The following is a 15,242-nucleotide window of genomic DNA, read 5'->3' as shown; positions in this document are numbered from 1 at the left end:
CCTGGGGAAAGACACTCTGACAACCTGCCCTGGGCGGGGTGGATCCAACGGCCTGAGTGTGGCTCTTTGCACAGCTGCCAGCTCTGGGTAGGTGGCCTCCCGGGGCGGGGCTGAGCGTCCTGAGACAGGCGGAGGCCAAGGCCAGTGTTAAAAAGCGTTTCAGCGAGGGGCTCGGGCTCAGGCTGTCCGCCGTGGGTGAGGGCAAAGCTGTGACAGCAGGGAGTGAGTGAGCTTCCCCTTCCTCTGGTCCCTGAAACCAGGGTCCATTGATAGAGGGGCTCTCTTGAAGTCCCTGGGCCAGGGGCTCCTCTACGCCCCTCTCCAGCCCAGCCCTAGAAGCCACGGTGATCCTGAGCTTCAGTGGGGACCGATGGGGAAATTGAGGACCAGGCTGTGAGTCGGAGGCAGGGTTGGCAGAGAGCCCAGATCTCCCCTCCTGGATTAATAAGCAGTACCTGTCCTTTCCTCCATGGGTTAAACAGTATGAAATTCCTGTTTCTGTAGTAGAAAAATGGACTAGATTTTTCTGTGCTGCCACAATGGTGTGCATGAATGTCCTGGCTGTTGCTCTCAAGAGCATCCACAGTGCAGAAGAGAGAGAGGCAAACGCCAGGTTCTCACTAGGCCGTGCTCCAGAGTCATCATCTGGTTTCTAACTGTGATGGTGAAGTGTGGTTACTTTGGCGAATTTGAAATCATTGATGACCACAGAGCTGGGGCGGTTGTCGTGACCCTCAGCAGCAGATTAAGCAAGTGTGGAGTGATCAGCCCCAGATCTGATGTGCAGCTGAAAGATCTAGAAAAATGCAGAATAACTTGCTCCCGTCCCGTCAGTTTGGTTTCACTGCACTGACAATCTCAGCTGGCATCTTGGACCCTGAAGACGCAAGACAAAAATGCGCAGGAGGGAAAATCCTGGGATTCTTTTTCTAGGGATGTAATGCATATGTGCAAATAAAATGTCTCAATGGACGATGGTGCTTCAAAAAAAAGAATAGAGGCGGAACCAAAGCCCAGAGAAGGCGCCTGCCTTTTCTGAAGTTTCTCAGCTTAGAGGGGAGAACTAGGGCTGTGGTCTCCTGTGGCTCCCACCTAGAGCTCGTGAAGCCAGGAACATCTTTCTCTTCCCGTTGTTCACAGCATGTGTATTAGTCAGGATAAGCGAGGTTATGCTGCAGTAACAAATTAACCCCCAAATCTCAGTGGTTTGACATAAAGACTTGTTTCTTGCTGACTTGCTCATGTTATCCATCATGGGTCACGTGGAGCCTCTGCTTATGACATCATCTCTCGGGGGCCCAGGCCAACAGAGGCTCCACCATGGGGGACGTCACTAGTTGCTTCAGCCCAGAATTGACACACAGGTCACTCTGCTCATGATTCATTGGCTAGAACTAGTCACATGAGTATCCTGCCTGACAGCAGGGGGTCGGGGTGTGGAGGGGGCTCATGGGGTATTTGGTGAGCATTGCAGTCCTCCATGTCCTGTTACCTTTCTTCCCCAGCTGTGTGCATGCAGGGCAGGCCCGCAGAGCTCCCGGGCCCTGGGCCGCAGAGGCCGTTAGCGAAATAACAGGCACTACGAATTCTTGCCTAAAGTCTTCCCTCACTTTACCTGGGATTCCACCCTCAAATGCCTTCAGTGGCCAGGCAGCTAAGGTGACCGGGAGAGGTGGGGCTCAGAGCCGCCTGGCGAGCACACGGCGCCTCCAAAGGCTTTCAAGTTCAAAGGCCTCTGATTCAAACTACCATGTCTGTGGGCAGATTCCGCAGCAGGTTGTGCTTTGCCACTTGATTCCAGGACCCGGAGAAACCAAGTCCCTTCCGCATGTAATTTTTTTTGATTAATTTTTTAAAATTTATTTTAATTGTGTAAATTATACGTGACAAAGTTTACCCTTTTACCGTTTTTAAGTGTACAGTTCAGTGGCATTAAGTACATTCCCCCTGTTGTGTGACCGTCACCACCATCAATCCTAGAATTTTTTTCAGCTTGCAAAACTGGAACTCCATACCAGTTAACAACTCCCCTTCCGCTCCTCAGAGCCCCTGGCAACCACAGTTCTTTCTGTCTCTGAATTTGACTGCTCTTGGTGCCTTATATGAGTGGAATCATACAGTGTGTGTCTCTTTTATAACTGGCTTATTTCATTTAGCATAATGTCCTCAAGGTTCATTTATGTTCTAACGTGTCAGAAGTTTCTTCCTTTTTAAGGCTGGATGTGTATACCCTCCTTTTCACTGTGTGTGTACACCACATCTTGTTTATCCATTCATTGTCGATGGACACTTCGGTTGCATCCACCTTTTGGTTGTTGTGCATAATGCTGCTGTGAACATGGGTGTACAAATATCTGAGTCCCTGCTTTTAATTCTTTTGAGACTGTACCTACAAGTGGAATGGCTGGATCAGATGGCAATTGTATGTCTAATTTTTTGAGGAACCACCATACTGTATTCCATAGGAGCTGCACCATTTTCCATTCCCACCAGCAATGTAAAAGAGTTCCAGTTTCTCCACATCCTCACCAACACTTATTTTCTGCTTTTTTGATAATAGCCATCCTAATAGGTGTGAAGTGGTATCTTATAGGTTTTTTTTGTGTGTGTGTGTGAGGAAGGTCAGCCCTGAGCTAACATCCATGCCAATCCTCCTCTTTTTGCTGAGGAAGACCGGCCCTGAGCTAACATCTATTGCCAGTCCTCCTCCTTTTTCTCCCCAAAGCCCCAGTAGATAGTTGTATGTCATAGTTGCACATCCTTCTAGTTCCTGTATGTGGGACGCCGCCTCAGTGTGGCCCCACAAGCGGTGCGTCGGTGTGCGCCCGGGATCCGAACCCAGGCCGCCAGTAGCGGAGGCTGCACTTAACCTCTACGCCATGGGGCCAGACCCCCTTCTTATAGGGGTTTTGATCTGCTTTTCCCTAATGATTAGTGATGTTGAGCATCTTTTCATGTGCTTATATGCCATTCCTATATCTTCTTTGGAGAAATGTGTGTTCAAGTCTTTTGCCCATTTTTGAACTGGGTTTTTTTGTTTCACACATAATCTTAAGTCAAAGAGCCTGTAAGAGTCAGTGGTTTTGTTAGAAATTCTTTGGCCAGAGGGAGAAGAGAATCAGGAAGCCATCTGTCAAACAAAGTTACAAAATTTACAGCTGAGATCAGCTTATAAATTCAGCTGACACAGAATAGCAACAGTTGGAACAAGAACAGTTGTGACCAATGTTTCTTTTCCATAAAAGTCCAGGCTGCAGTCCTGGGTCCATTAAATCGTCAAAGCAAGTGGTTTCCCTGGAAAGACAGTTGCTGTTGAAAATTTAGAAGGTTTCCGGCCTGTTTGCTTCCAGCTTCCAATTAGTTCCATGTGCAAGAAACCACACCCCAAGGTCTCCCAACACTGTTTCATCAAACCTGTGACACCCTGATCAAAAGACTCACCCTAACTTTGTACCACCAGGAAAAATGGTCCTTAACTCTGACACACACTGGCTATGAGATGGTGCTAATTTCAGAGATGTTAAAATGTGAGAGAATTTGCATCTTAGATTAATGAGATAAAAGAAGTCGTAAGCCTAAGAACTCTGGTCTTTTCTATATACTGACTTCTGGGCTCTGCACCCCCCGGCTAGCTCAACTGTGGTCTCCTTGGGGCCATCTGGACCAATCGGCTGGGGTGGGAAGACAGCAGCCTTGTCCTGATCTCTGCTGCTGGTCTGCCTGTGAACACTGCTAGGAGGTGCTTGAGAAAGACTGGGGCCATGGGCTTCTGTCTTGCCCAGCCGCCTCTCCAGAGCCAGTCTGTATGACTGCTTTGGTTTGGGGAATAGGCTTCCTCAAACCTAAGGGGCCCAAGAATGATGGTCACAGGCAGAGAGGCCCCTGAACAGAGCTTCATGTCTCCCAACCCTGCCTCACTCAACTCACGCCCCCCACTGTCATGAATGTCACCGCTGCCCTCCCAGGCAGCTGCAAGCCCTTCCTCATTCTTCAGGGTCCTTCCCACCCTGTCACTCAGGATTGCCCACATCTCGTCTTGTACCCCACCTTCCTGCCTTCCAGCTCCAGCGTGCCTTCCACATCCCAGCTGGAGTGTCTCTTCTTTCAAGAGGCTTCCCTGCACCCCTGGACCCCTCAGATGAGCCCACCCCATCACACAGTTACCTCCCTGCCCTTCTCCATCGCAGCCCTTAAAAAGTATTATTAAGTTACTAATAGGCCATTGCTTACCATCTCTCTCCGCCGCTAGAATTTAAGCTCCATGAGAGCAGAGATGCTATTTTTGTTTTAGTTGGAATTTTTTTTTCTGTTTTCTCAAAAGTAGTGGCTAAATTGTATTTCTGGATTTGGCTTTTTCCCCTAGCCTGGTTTCCCACCTGTGTCATGAAGGTGGTGGGAAGGATGCTCTAATTTCTCTGAACCAAAGGGGCCTTGTGGTTGGGCACACACCCTAATACGCCTTGCATGCTTCTTCCCCTCCCTCAAATTAATAGTGCTCTTTTTTTTGGTCCCCTCCAAGTATGTAGCTTCAATCCCAAGGGAAGAAAGCAAGATCACCTACTTCTTCCGAAATTGATGTCTTGTGTTAGTCATTTAGAAATAACAACAGAGGGTCTGACTCCCGGTCGCCTGTATCACAGCATAGACACATGGACCTGCGCAGGTCATTCATTCATTCATTTATTCACCACATGTACATGGGGCTCCTACAGTGTGCCAGGCACTGTTCTGGGCTCTGCAGACGCAGTGGTGAACCAGACAACAGTGACAATGGGGCCTCTCCCCCCAGAAGCCCCATGCCAGTGCTGGGGGGAGATCTGAAAGAAGCCAGCACGGCAAGTGTGTCAGGTGGTGGTAAGAGTTGGGCAGAAAGCCAGAGCAGGGCCTGCCCACCGCCTCCCTTTCCTGCATGCGTCTCTCACCTCCTCGCCCCTCACAGGCGAGGCTCCAGCCCTGCTGAAGCTTTTTCCTGGTTCTTAAACCTGCTGGCTCCCCCAGGCCTCCGGGTCTTCGTCCACGCTGTTCCCTCTGCCTAGAGCTCTCTTCCTCCTACCAAAGTCCTACTCAGGCCTCAGCTTCCCTATCCACTCCTCAGAGGCCGTCCTTGATCCCACAGAACTCGCTGAGGCCCCCTAAGTCCGAGGCCCCACCTCTGCTTACCCATCACATCCTCCGTTACACTCCACTGTAAGATCCTTGAGGGCAGGCGCCGAGCCTGTCTTGTCCTCAGCTCTGTCCTATTACAGCACATGGCATATGATCTGTGTTCCAGAAATAGATGTTGGAGGCATGATTGAGTGAAGGAGCCCCAGGTCTTGGGAAGATAGAGGCCACACAGCCCTGGGAGCTGAAGTGAGTGTGTCCCAGGAATTTGGCCCCAGCGGTGAACACAGCTGCTGTAGCTGCTGTTGGTTTTCAGCACATCACGTTGTCCCACGTCTCAGGCAGATCACGAGGGTCTGGCCTTCTGGGACGGGAGGAGAGGAGTGACGGGACAGCTGTGACATCTCCGTCTTGGAAACTTCCTACACCAGCAGCTGTGGGTCCCAGTCCCTTGGCGTGCCACGGAGAGTGTGTGGAGACAGACGAACACTAGCTGGTCCCCCAAGGGACCCTTCCAACCTCCCTAAGAACAGAAGTGTCTCCTGATGGCCATCTTGGAGGGTGAGTCTCCCTGGAGGGGGTGAGTGGCCACTCATCTCCTACTTCTCTGTCCTCATTGAGGTGAGCCATGCATGGCCCAGAAGACACAAAACACTGGGTCTTCCAGAATTGTTTCCCCATGTGCCTTTTGAATGTAGTGTTCTGATGTTCTGAGAGTTTACAACATTTTGGTGCAATGAGAGTTCCCACTCAGCACCAGCCTTGGTGTTAGGCTCACCCCAAGCTTCCTGGCCCAAATGGGGAGCTGCCACGGAAGCCTGATCTGGGTGATGGGCACAGAGCGTGGCTTCAAAGAGACCTGGGTTCAGACCCCCTCCTTCACCGATTGGCTGCTTCCTGACTGTGTGACTTGGGCACGTCATCTGACCTCTCTGTTTCATCGTCTGTAAAGGGTGATATGCCAGCAAGAGGTAAGCAAGATCAGGCAGGCAGAGGCCTGCACGTGGGCTGACCCAAGAGGAGAGCGTTAAGTGATAAGACATCAAGATTGTCGTCAGCTGTCCCTGTCCAGCCCACCCCCCACCCTGGCATAAGATCAACATCGCCTGGGTGTGCAGTGGCCTGCCCTCTCTGAATTCAGTCTTCCTCGCGTCTTCCCTGGAAATAGAATAAGAAGTAAATGGATTGAAGACTTGCTCTCCCAGCCCCTTCGGGCAGGGGCTCTTGCTATGAGCACGTGCAGGGAGCCAGAGCAGCCTTCTTACCAGGTTTATTGCTGGGAGGCTCTGCCCACAGGGCGGAGGAGGGGTCACATCAGCAGGCAGGGCTGTGGGTGACCAGGGCCCTCCCCGTGGCCAGCACCTTGGGGGTGTGAGGGTGGATGGGTGGGGCTGTGCAGGAAATTGTGAGGGGGTGCCTGGGCCCCACGGGATCGTGCTGTGGCCAGTGGGGGTGGCATGAGGTTGAGCCTCAGTGGCTGGGCGCCTGATGGTGGTGTGTGTGGCCTTTGGGGAGATCCCCCTGTCGTGGCACCAAGCTGAGCCCTGACCACAGGGTCGTCTCTCTCAGGCTCTCTTTGTCTGTGGCTAGAGGCCACAGGCCTTCTCTCTCCATCCCCAGAAGCCCCCAGTAGCCTCTGAAATTCAACCAAAAGCCCTCTGCCTTCTTCAGAAGGCAGGGCTTTTACGGGCTGCTTTTATGGCAGGGCACCAGAGGGACCCAGGCATTCTGGGCCCCAGCTCCTGAGGCGAAGAGACCATTCTTAGCCAGCCAGGGCTGGGGACACATGGAGTCTCAGCCCGGAGATAAGGGGGGGAGGGGCTTTGAGAATTTTCCAGGTCTCAGATCTGGTGCAGGGGATCCTTCTTGCCCCCAGGGCTGGGGGATCAGAAAACCCCACCCCAGAGGGAGACCCAGCTGTCCCTCCTTCCCACTCCCCACAAATTCTGGCAAACTTCCCCTGGCTCCTCTTGCCAAGTCTGCTGGGTGAGGGAGAAGCAGCACGAAGGAACACCCTCCTGGATCTGTGTGGGGTCAATGCCAGCTGGGTGGGCCGAGCACTGGACCTAGAGCTGCGGGCCTGGGGTTCAGGGCAAGTCAGTGGGCCTCTCTGAACCTCGGTTTCCTCATCTGTAAAATGGAGATTATAATGCTACCTACCTTATAGTGGTGTTTTGAGGATTAAATGAGATGATCAGGTAATGAAATTCTTACTGTAGTAACTGGCGCTTAGTAAGTGCTTAATAAATATGCGATATTATTATTTGAAAACAAGGGCCCATGTGCGTGTTGAGAGATGGGGGTCCTGTCTTTGGGGAGGTCTACACACCTGTCCTGAAACACCGTAAGAAATGAAAGAGGGTGAAAGGGAAAGTTCTAGGTGATTTCTGCAGTAAATGATTGATGAAGGACTCTGTTCCCATGTCCCTGCTGGAATGGGCCTGCATGTCTGGGACAGTGGGGTAGGTGGGTGAGAACAATTCCTGCTGGGCTGGGATGGGCGGGTGCGAGGCCTGGAAACCACTCTGGCCCTTCCAGGAATCCTTGGGTTCCAACTCTGGGGGCGGGGACAGCACGTGACACAGCATGGGAGAACAGCAGGCTGTGGGCGTGGGGCTTACACAAGCCTCCATCTGTCCGCCTCCTCTTTCAGGGACTGTTCAAACCTTCCCTTGGTCCCGCTGCCTGGCCATGTGCACTCCCCCCATCACTTCTGGACGCCGTCCCCTACTGGGCCACGGTGTCGGCCTGCATCTTCCTGTGTCTCTTAAGCAGCCGGGTGGGCCCATTAGATCCTCTCGCCTTGCTGGGCTGGGGGCCTTCTGAAGGGCAGGGGTGCCCCAGGGACTGCTCGGTCCTGCAGGCCCCAGCTTGTCGGTGCTCTCAGAGGACTCCATGTCCACCAGCTTCGGGGAGAGCCAGCATCGCCTCTGGGTTCAAGAAGTGAGTTCAATGGTGGCCCCCACATATGTTTACCCAGAACCTCAGAATGTGACCTTATTTGGAATAAGGGTCTTTGCAGATGTAATTGAGGTAAAGATCTCGAGAGGAGATCATCCCGGATGAGGGAAGGCCTTAACTCCAGTAATGGTGTCCTTATAAGAACAGAAAAGGAGAGGCACACAGACGCACAGAGGAGGGGCTGTGACGGTGGAGGCAGAGCCTGGAGTGATGCATCTACAAGCCAAGGAGCAGGAAGGACTGCTCAGGCTGCCGGAAGCCAGGAGGGAGGCTCAGAGCAGACTCCCCTCAGAGCCTTCAGAGGAACAAACCCTGCCGACACCTGGACTTCGGACTTCCAGCTTCCAGAACTGGGAGAGAGTCCATTTCAGTGGCTTTCAGCTCCCAGTTTGTGCTAATCGTATGGCAGCTGTAGGAAACTAACACAGGTCATGGGGCGCTCGCTGACGGTGAGCACAGCCCTGTGCTGGGGCGGCCTGGGCTGTGACGGCTTCAATCCTGCCCAAGTCCCCAGTTTGGATCTTAGCTTCAGGAATTTGTTTTTGTGGGAAAGCAAAAACCTCAGTGTTCTGGGCTGAGTGTGCCCCCAAAATCCGTATGTTGAACAGTAACGCAAGTACCTCAGATCGTAACGGTATTAGGGGATAAGGCCTTTAAAGAGGCCGTTAAGTTAAAATGAGGTCTTTATAATCCAGTATGACTGATGTCCTTATAAAAAGGGAGGAAATTTGGACACAGGTACGCACATGTACAGAGGAAAGGGCAGCGAGTGAGGAGGTCCATCTGAAAGCCCCTCACCCTGCCCACGCCTTGATCTCGGACTTCCAGCCTCCAGGACTGTGTGACAGTAAATTTCTGTTGTTTAGTCTGCTCAGTTTGTAGCACGTTGTTATGGCAGCCTGAGCAGATGAATACACTCTTCATGCCAGAAAGTTCCTCATGGGGCTTGAGGAGGTGGAAGGGAGCTGGGGGTAGAGAACCTGTACAGGCCCCCTACCCGTGAACCCTGAACCCCAAAGCTGCCCTGGTCTGGACCTCGTTTTTTCTGCCTGTAAATTCGGGTTGTCTTCCCAGCCAAACCTGCCTCTCACAGACGACGCGGGGAGGAGACGGGGCCCCGGGCAGATGGGCGGGGGTGGGCAGCAGACTGGCCTGGGGGTAGGGCCCCCACCCACACCTGCCTCTGCCCCCAGTCACCACCAAGCTGGGACTCAGCCTAGCCGCTCCTGGTGCTGGTCATTCCAGCATCTGGTGCATCTTGGGATTTTATAATCCTGGGGATTCACCTGTCCCGGAGTCTATCCCATCCAGGAGCTCATTGCTCACCAACATCACTCATCGTGATCATGACAAGGATGACTTATGTCACGCTTATTATGTGCCAGGTGCTGTTCTAAGAGCTTTGGAGCTCTGAACTCTCTAGTCCTCAAAACCACCTGTGAGGTAAGGCTATTGTCCCCATTTTACAGGTGGAGAAGTTGAGGCACAGAGAGGTTAAGTGACTTCCCTAAGGCCACACAGCTAGCACATGACCAAACAGGGATTTGAACTCAGACCACATGAACTCCAGAGTCCATGTGTCTAACCCCTACCATGCACCCTCAGAGACAACCATCCTGGTATTTCTTCCTCCTGAGGCCAGCTTCAGGTTGGACTCCTGTTTCCCTTGGGAGGCAGCTCAGCGGGGAGCAGGGGCACAGCCTGGGCCCTGTCTGTGGTCCCCACACCAGGTCCACTGGCAGGTCACCCCCTGGCCTGAGCTGTTCTTTCCTCCCCTGGCAATGGGGGCATTTCTGCCCAGGCCGCTGTGAAGCTAGGGAGGGTCCTTACTGCTCTGCTGACCACACACACGTGCACACCTACACACCTTTACACACACACAGCCTCAAGCACACACCCCCTCACACCCGCACACATCCACCCTCACATACTTGCACGCACACCATCTCTCACATACACCCTTATGTACACACACCCTTGTATACCCATGTGCACACACACAATCGTGAGGGCACACCCCTCTCACATGCGCACACACACCCCCTCACACACTTGTGGGCACACAGCCTCGTGCTCACCCTTCTTCACTTGGGTGCACACACGCGTGCTGCCGGCGGGCCTGTCACTGCCACCGCGGCCCCAGCACTGAGTCATCTAACAACCCCGGGGCTGCGCGTCTTTCATGGAAGGTGGCGCCTGGCGTTTCTTTCACCGAGATCTTCTCACTCCATTTCTCTGTCTCACTTCTCACTCTGACTGGGGAGGACTTTTTTCGCGCTCTCTCTCTCGTGGTTTTCACAGCGCCGGCAGCTGTAGCTCAAAGCCCTCGCCTCCCGAGTCACTCCTGCCTCTGCGAGGTGTCCATTCTGGGGGGACAGGCCCAGGACGGCCCTGCTTGTCTGCTTGTCAGCCCTGCCACCGTCCAGCCGTTTGCGAGACGGGGCGGGGGGGGGGTAGAGAGGAAGGATGTGAGGACGAGGAGTGACGTCACCGTGGGGGCTGGGGTTGTGCACAGACCCCAGGAGTACAGCTGGGAGTTTCTGTGAGCCATCCGAGAGGCGCTTGGGCAAAGAGAACTCTGACGTCACAGCTAGGGCCCCGTCAGGGGACTGGGGGTCACCAGCTGATCACAGAGCTTCCCCGGGGGTGCTGACATCTGCCTGCCCCAGATGTGCTGCCCTCTCCCAGCTGTCACACTTGGGGGCTCCAACCTGGCATTCCACCCCCTTCCCTCAGACTCTGCTCGAGTCTAGCTTTGCCATCACTAGTGGAGTAACCCTGGCCGAGGCGCTCCATGCCCTCATGGACTCAGAGTTGTTACGTATGGAAAGTCTAGAACAGTCCCTGGGAGAAAGCAGCCTCTTCCCGCTTCGAGACTTTTCAGACCCCAAATCCCATGACTCCCCTCTTCCTTTCCAATTTATTTTGGAGTTGGGGAACGGGGCACCAAGAAATGCGTTATTCACTGGAGTAGATGGACGTTGTGCTTTTTTTCTTTTTTCTGACGTGATGTTGGACAATTCACCTCCCAACTCAATTTTGTGTCTATAAATTAGCTATTATAATGCCTACCTGGGTGCGGGGGAGAATGGATGAGCTCAGGCAGATGAGGGCTGTTATAGACTGAGCCGTGTTCTCCCCAAATCTGTATGTTGAAGTCCTAACCCCTAATGCAGCTGTATTTGGGGACAGGCTATAGGGTCACACTTGCCCGGCACTGGCCTACGTGCCCTGTCTTAACCATGTGTCCTCTGTCCCCTTCTGTCCAGGATGCCAACCATCCGGTATTGTAGCTGTTTTTATCAAGGAACATCACATTCTGAGGGAACACAGAGCCCTTCCACGTGAGCTGCTGATCCTTGGGACGCTGGCTGTACAAGGACGTCGTCTTGGCCAGCACATAGCCTTTGTTCTCCTGCCTATATGAGCAACCCCTCCCTGTTCACGGCAGCGGTGCAGGTGCGCAACTCCATCCAGCCAGCCGCTCCTGGACACTCCCCGTAAGTAAGACCCAATAGATCTCTATGTCTCGTACGCCGTCTCTGGGTGTTTTCTTCAGTCTCTCTGTAACCTATCCTGAACGGCTCGCCCAACTGGGTGTGGGGCCTTTGAAGTGTAATAAGGTTAAATGAGGTCATGAGAGTGGGCCCTAATCCACTAGCACTGGTGTCCTTAAAAGAAGAGGAAAGGACCCCAGGGGTGCGTGCACCCAGAGAAGAGGCCCTGTGACGACACAGCGCCCAGGGGGTCGTCTACAAGCCAAGGGAGAAGACGCTAAGCCTCAGGAGACGCTTAACCTGCTGGCACGTTGACCTTGGACTTCCAGTCTGCGGCATTTTGTTACAGCGGCAGCAGCAAACGAGTGCAAGGGCTCTGACTGCAATCGCTGGCGTGCACACAGTCACTGCTCAATAGAGGGGAGTCGATACTAGTGTGGAGAGATCATTCTCCCTGGTGTTTCTACGTGTCTATGTCTGCTTGCGTCCTGGACAATCTTTTCAAGGATGTTTGCACAGGAAACAGCCTGGGGAGCTAGAGACACCGTCTCCCTGTGGGTCAGAGCACAGGTTTACTTACCGTCCAGCACGGCGGGGTCTCCCCCCGCCCCCACAGAGATGTGCTTCCATTCCAGGGTAATAAAGATAATGTCTTCTCAGGGCATATGTTGAGCAGGCGTGCCTTAGGAGGTTGGGGGTCTCCTAAAGTGTGACCCAGACAACTGTATGCTCAGCACTCACCAAGGCCCCAGCCACGTCACCCTAGGGGCCTTGAGGGCAAGGGCCCCCTGCCTGCTGCGCCTGCAGCAGGAAACCATTGAAATCCTCCTGGGCTCCTCGTCTCCTTAGCAACTGAACCTATGGAACTGTGGCACCAAACTATGTGCTTGACGATGATTAATATTATTAACTCAGGAAGGCTCTATTCATTAATTCAACACAGATTAATTGTGTCAAGCCCTGGGGAATGAGGCACTGAAGACATTAGACAGAATTGCCTGCCCTCAGGGACCTTGCCTTCCAGCAGGGGCTCCTGAGACTCCAGGGGCAAGCGGGACCTGGGGGCCTGCAGGGAGAACGGTAGCCTCCTCTGTCGTGTGGCTGGGCCCTGTCTGGGGGCCGCATGTTTAGAATAGACCCCTGTCTTTGTAGTAGTGGGCAGTGAGTGTGTGAGAGCTTCCTGTGCACCCAGCACTGTGCTAAGATTTATCATCTCCTTTCATCTTCGCACAGCCCTCTGAAGTGGGTGAAACAGATGCCTGGGAGGTTAACCAGCTTGCTCCAAGTTGCTCAGTTTCGGCAGTGACAGAGGTGGGATTTGAACTTGGCTTCTGACTTTTCCAAATACTTTCTCTTTTTTAACAACACCTGGATACCTCCATTTACATTATATGAGTGCAAGGCTTTTTCTTTTTTTTAAAACGGAAGCACGTGGAAAAGGGTTTCTATGTGCTCTTTATTTTCATCTGAGGCCTGGGGAGTGATGAGGACCAGTTGCTGCAAGATAAAGCTGCCTCGCCACCTGGGGTTTTGCAGGGGTGAGCTCCTGGCACGGGGGCCCCGGGGGCTGAGCTCTGCCTGACCTGGTCATTCTGAAATCAGGGCCCCTCTGGGGAAGGATGCAGGCCGGGGAGAGCTGCGGGGCAGGCTCAGAATTGGCGCTTGAGATGACTCATCTGTGGCTATTTATTACCCGTCTCCATTTCTCGGTCTGATTGGGCTGCTCAAGGGCCAGGCCTCCTTCCTCCTGGGTGCTGAGTAAGCAGCCTGGACCAGCTCTGCCCATCTAGTGGCCTTGTCTGGAGCTCTCCTCGCCCTCAGCAACACTCGGGCCCCTTGGGGCTGCTGGAACTTCCCCCTAGCTGCCCTCATCAAGGCTTCCCAGCAGCTGGTTCTCATCCTTTTTCCCCAGTCTGCTCTTCCTCTGGGTCTCAGCTTAAATGTCACCTCCTCAGGGAAGCCCTCTCTGACCACCGTGCCCATGCTGTCGCAATCTGGTTAGGTGGCCCTTGCCATGTGCTTCTGCAGCACCCACCCCCACCAACAGTCAACAGTAGGTAATTAATTAATCACCCCATCCTCCCATCCCAGCTGAAGGCAACCCCATCCTTCCAGTTTCCCAGGCTGAACCCCTTGAGTTATCCTTGACTCCTCTGTCAGCAAATCCTGTTGGTTCCACCTTCAACGTTCACCCAGAATCCGGCCCCTTCACATCTCCCCTACTGCTCCCTCCTGGTCCGAGCCACCATCACCTCTCCCCTGAATGCTGCATCAGCCTCCTACCTGGTCCTCCTGCTTCCATCTCTCCCCCCTCCCCAGGCCTTCTATTTTCAATGAAGCAGCCAGAGTGATCTCGGAAAAACCTAAGTCAGGTCATGCTTCTCCTCTGCTCAAAGCTCCTGAGCAGCCCCATCTCCTTCAGGGTAAAAGCCAAAGTCCTTACAGTGACCACAGGCCCTGCACAACCCTCCATCTTCCTCTGACCTCACTCCGGCCAGCTGCCAGGGCTGGCTCACCTCAGGGTCTTTGCACTGGCTGTTCTGTGCTCCCGTCTCTGTCTCCCCGGCTCACTCCCTCCCTCTCTTTCTTCATGTCTTTGCTCAAGAGTCACTTTCTCTGTGAGGCCTTTCCTGACCATTTTATTTAAATTTGTACCCCTCCACCCAGCACACCCCACCTCCCTTCTCTTCCCCTATTTTACTCTACAGCATCTCTCCCATTCTAATACACCTTGTACTTTACTCATTTATTTTATTTGTTGTCTGCCTTCCCTTCACTAGAATAGAAACTCTTCAAAGGCAAGGAGTTTTGACTCTTGGGTTCACTGATCCCCAGCACCTAGCCTGAGGCCTGGTACCCACACACCCGTAATAAGGGTTTGTCGAATGAATGAATGAATAACAATTCCCGCCACTCACCGCTCAAACAGGTGGCTATGTGTTTTTTATCCAAACGTTCTTGTTCCTGCAGGCACCTTAGGTGCTGCAGCATGGGTAGGGCCCATGGGAAGCAGGCCTGGCAGAGTTTCGGGTCTTGGTGGGCACCCAGCACTCCTTGGCATGGCATGCAGGCCTGGATGGCCAAGCTCTGGCCCGTGGAGCACAGCAAGGAAGGGGCCTCAGGGGCTGGGAACATGGTGGCGGCCAATGGTTCCTATAGGTGTTAACAGTTTCTATACTTGGCTCAGTTCAGTGGCTCCTACAGAGCTGGAAGGCGGTGGCTCAGAAAGGCCCCTGGTCCCTTGTGCAGGGTCCCTCCAAGCCTGTGCTACTCTGGCTGCTACCAAGCACCAGCGTGGGATGCTGGCAAGTGACCGGACTTCAGGCCTCAAGGAAATACAAGGACGGGCTTCTGCTTTTGGGACACTGCAGCCAACCCGTGGGCATTTGAAATGCAAGTATCAGCCCACAACACCCAGACTCCCAGGAGGATGGTGCAGGGCAGATAACACCCCCATTTCTTATCCTCGCCAAGGCGTTTATCTCCCCAGTATCTCTTTGGCCAGATAACAGGACCGTTTCCAGACAGTGGGTGGCTAAGCTGTCCCGGGTGTTTGGGATGGCAGGCGCCTGGCTGGGGGGTGCAAGTGTGCTGGCATAGATGTGTGCGCGTGCATTCGTGCATGCAGCATTTAAACCAGCCGACTGCTCCCCGACCCCTGACATTCCATCAGTCTCTGCA

General features: G+C 53.5%; 1 long non-coding RNA gene and 1 pseudogene across 1 annotated transcript; both read left to right on the top strand.

The window, feature by feature from the left end:
• Positions 1-48: 48 nt before the first annotated feature.
• On the top strand, positions 49-972 carry LOC101396098 (small ribosomal subunit protein uS8 pseudogene; annotated as a pseudogene).
• Positions 973-1,490: 518 nt separating this feature from the next.
• On the top strand, positions 1,491-13,111 carry LOC147914147 (uncharacterized). The gene is made up of 3 exons (XR_015555851.1): positions 1,491-5,664; positions 11,334-11,564; positions 12,795-13,111. It is a non-coding gene; the product is annotated as an uncharacterized LOC147914147 (long non-coding RNA).
• The last annotated feature ends 2,131 nt before the right edge of the window (positions 13,112-15,242 follow it).

Source organism: Ceratotherium simum, chromosome 22, assembly GCF_057802395.1.
Source record: "Ceratotherium simum simum isolate JZ-2026a chromosome 22, ASM5780239v1, whole genome shotgun sequence".
NCBI lineage: Eukaryota > Metazoa > Chordata > Mammalia > Perissodactyla > Rhinocerotidae > Ceratotherium > Ceratotherium simum.
This window is presented reverse-complemented; position numbering and strand designations above follow the sequence as displayed.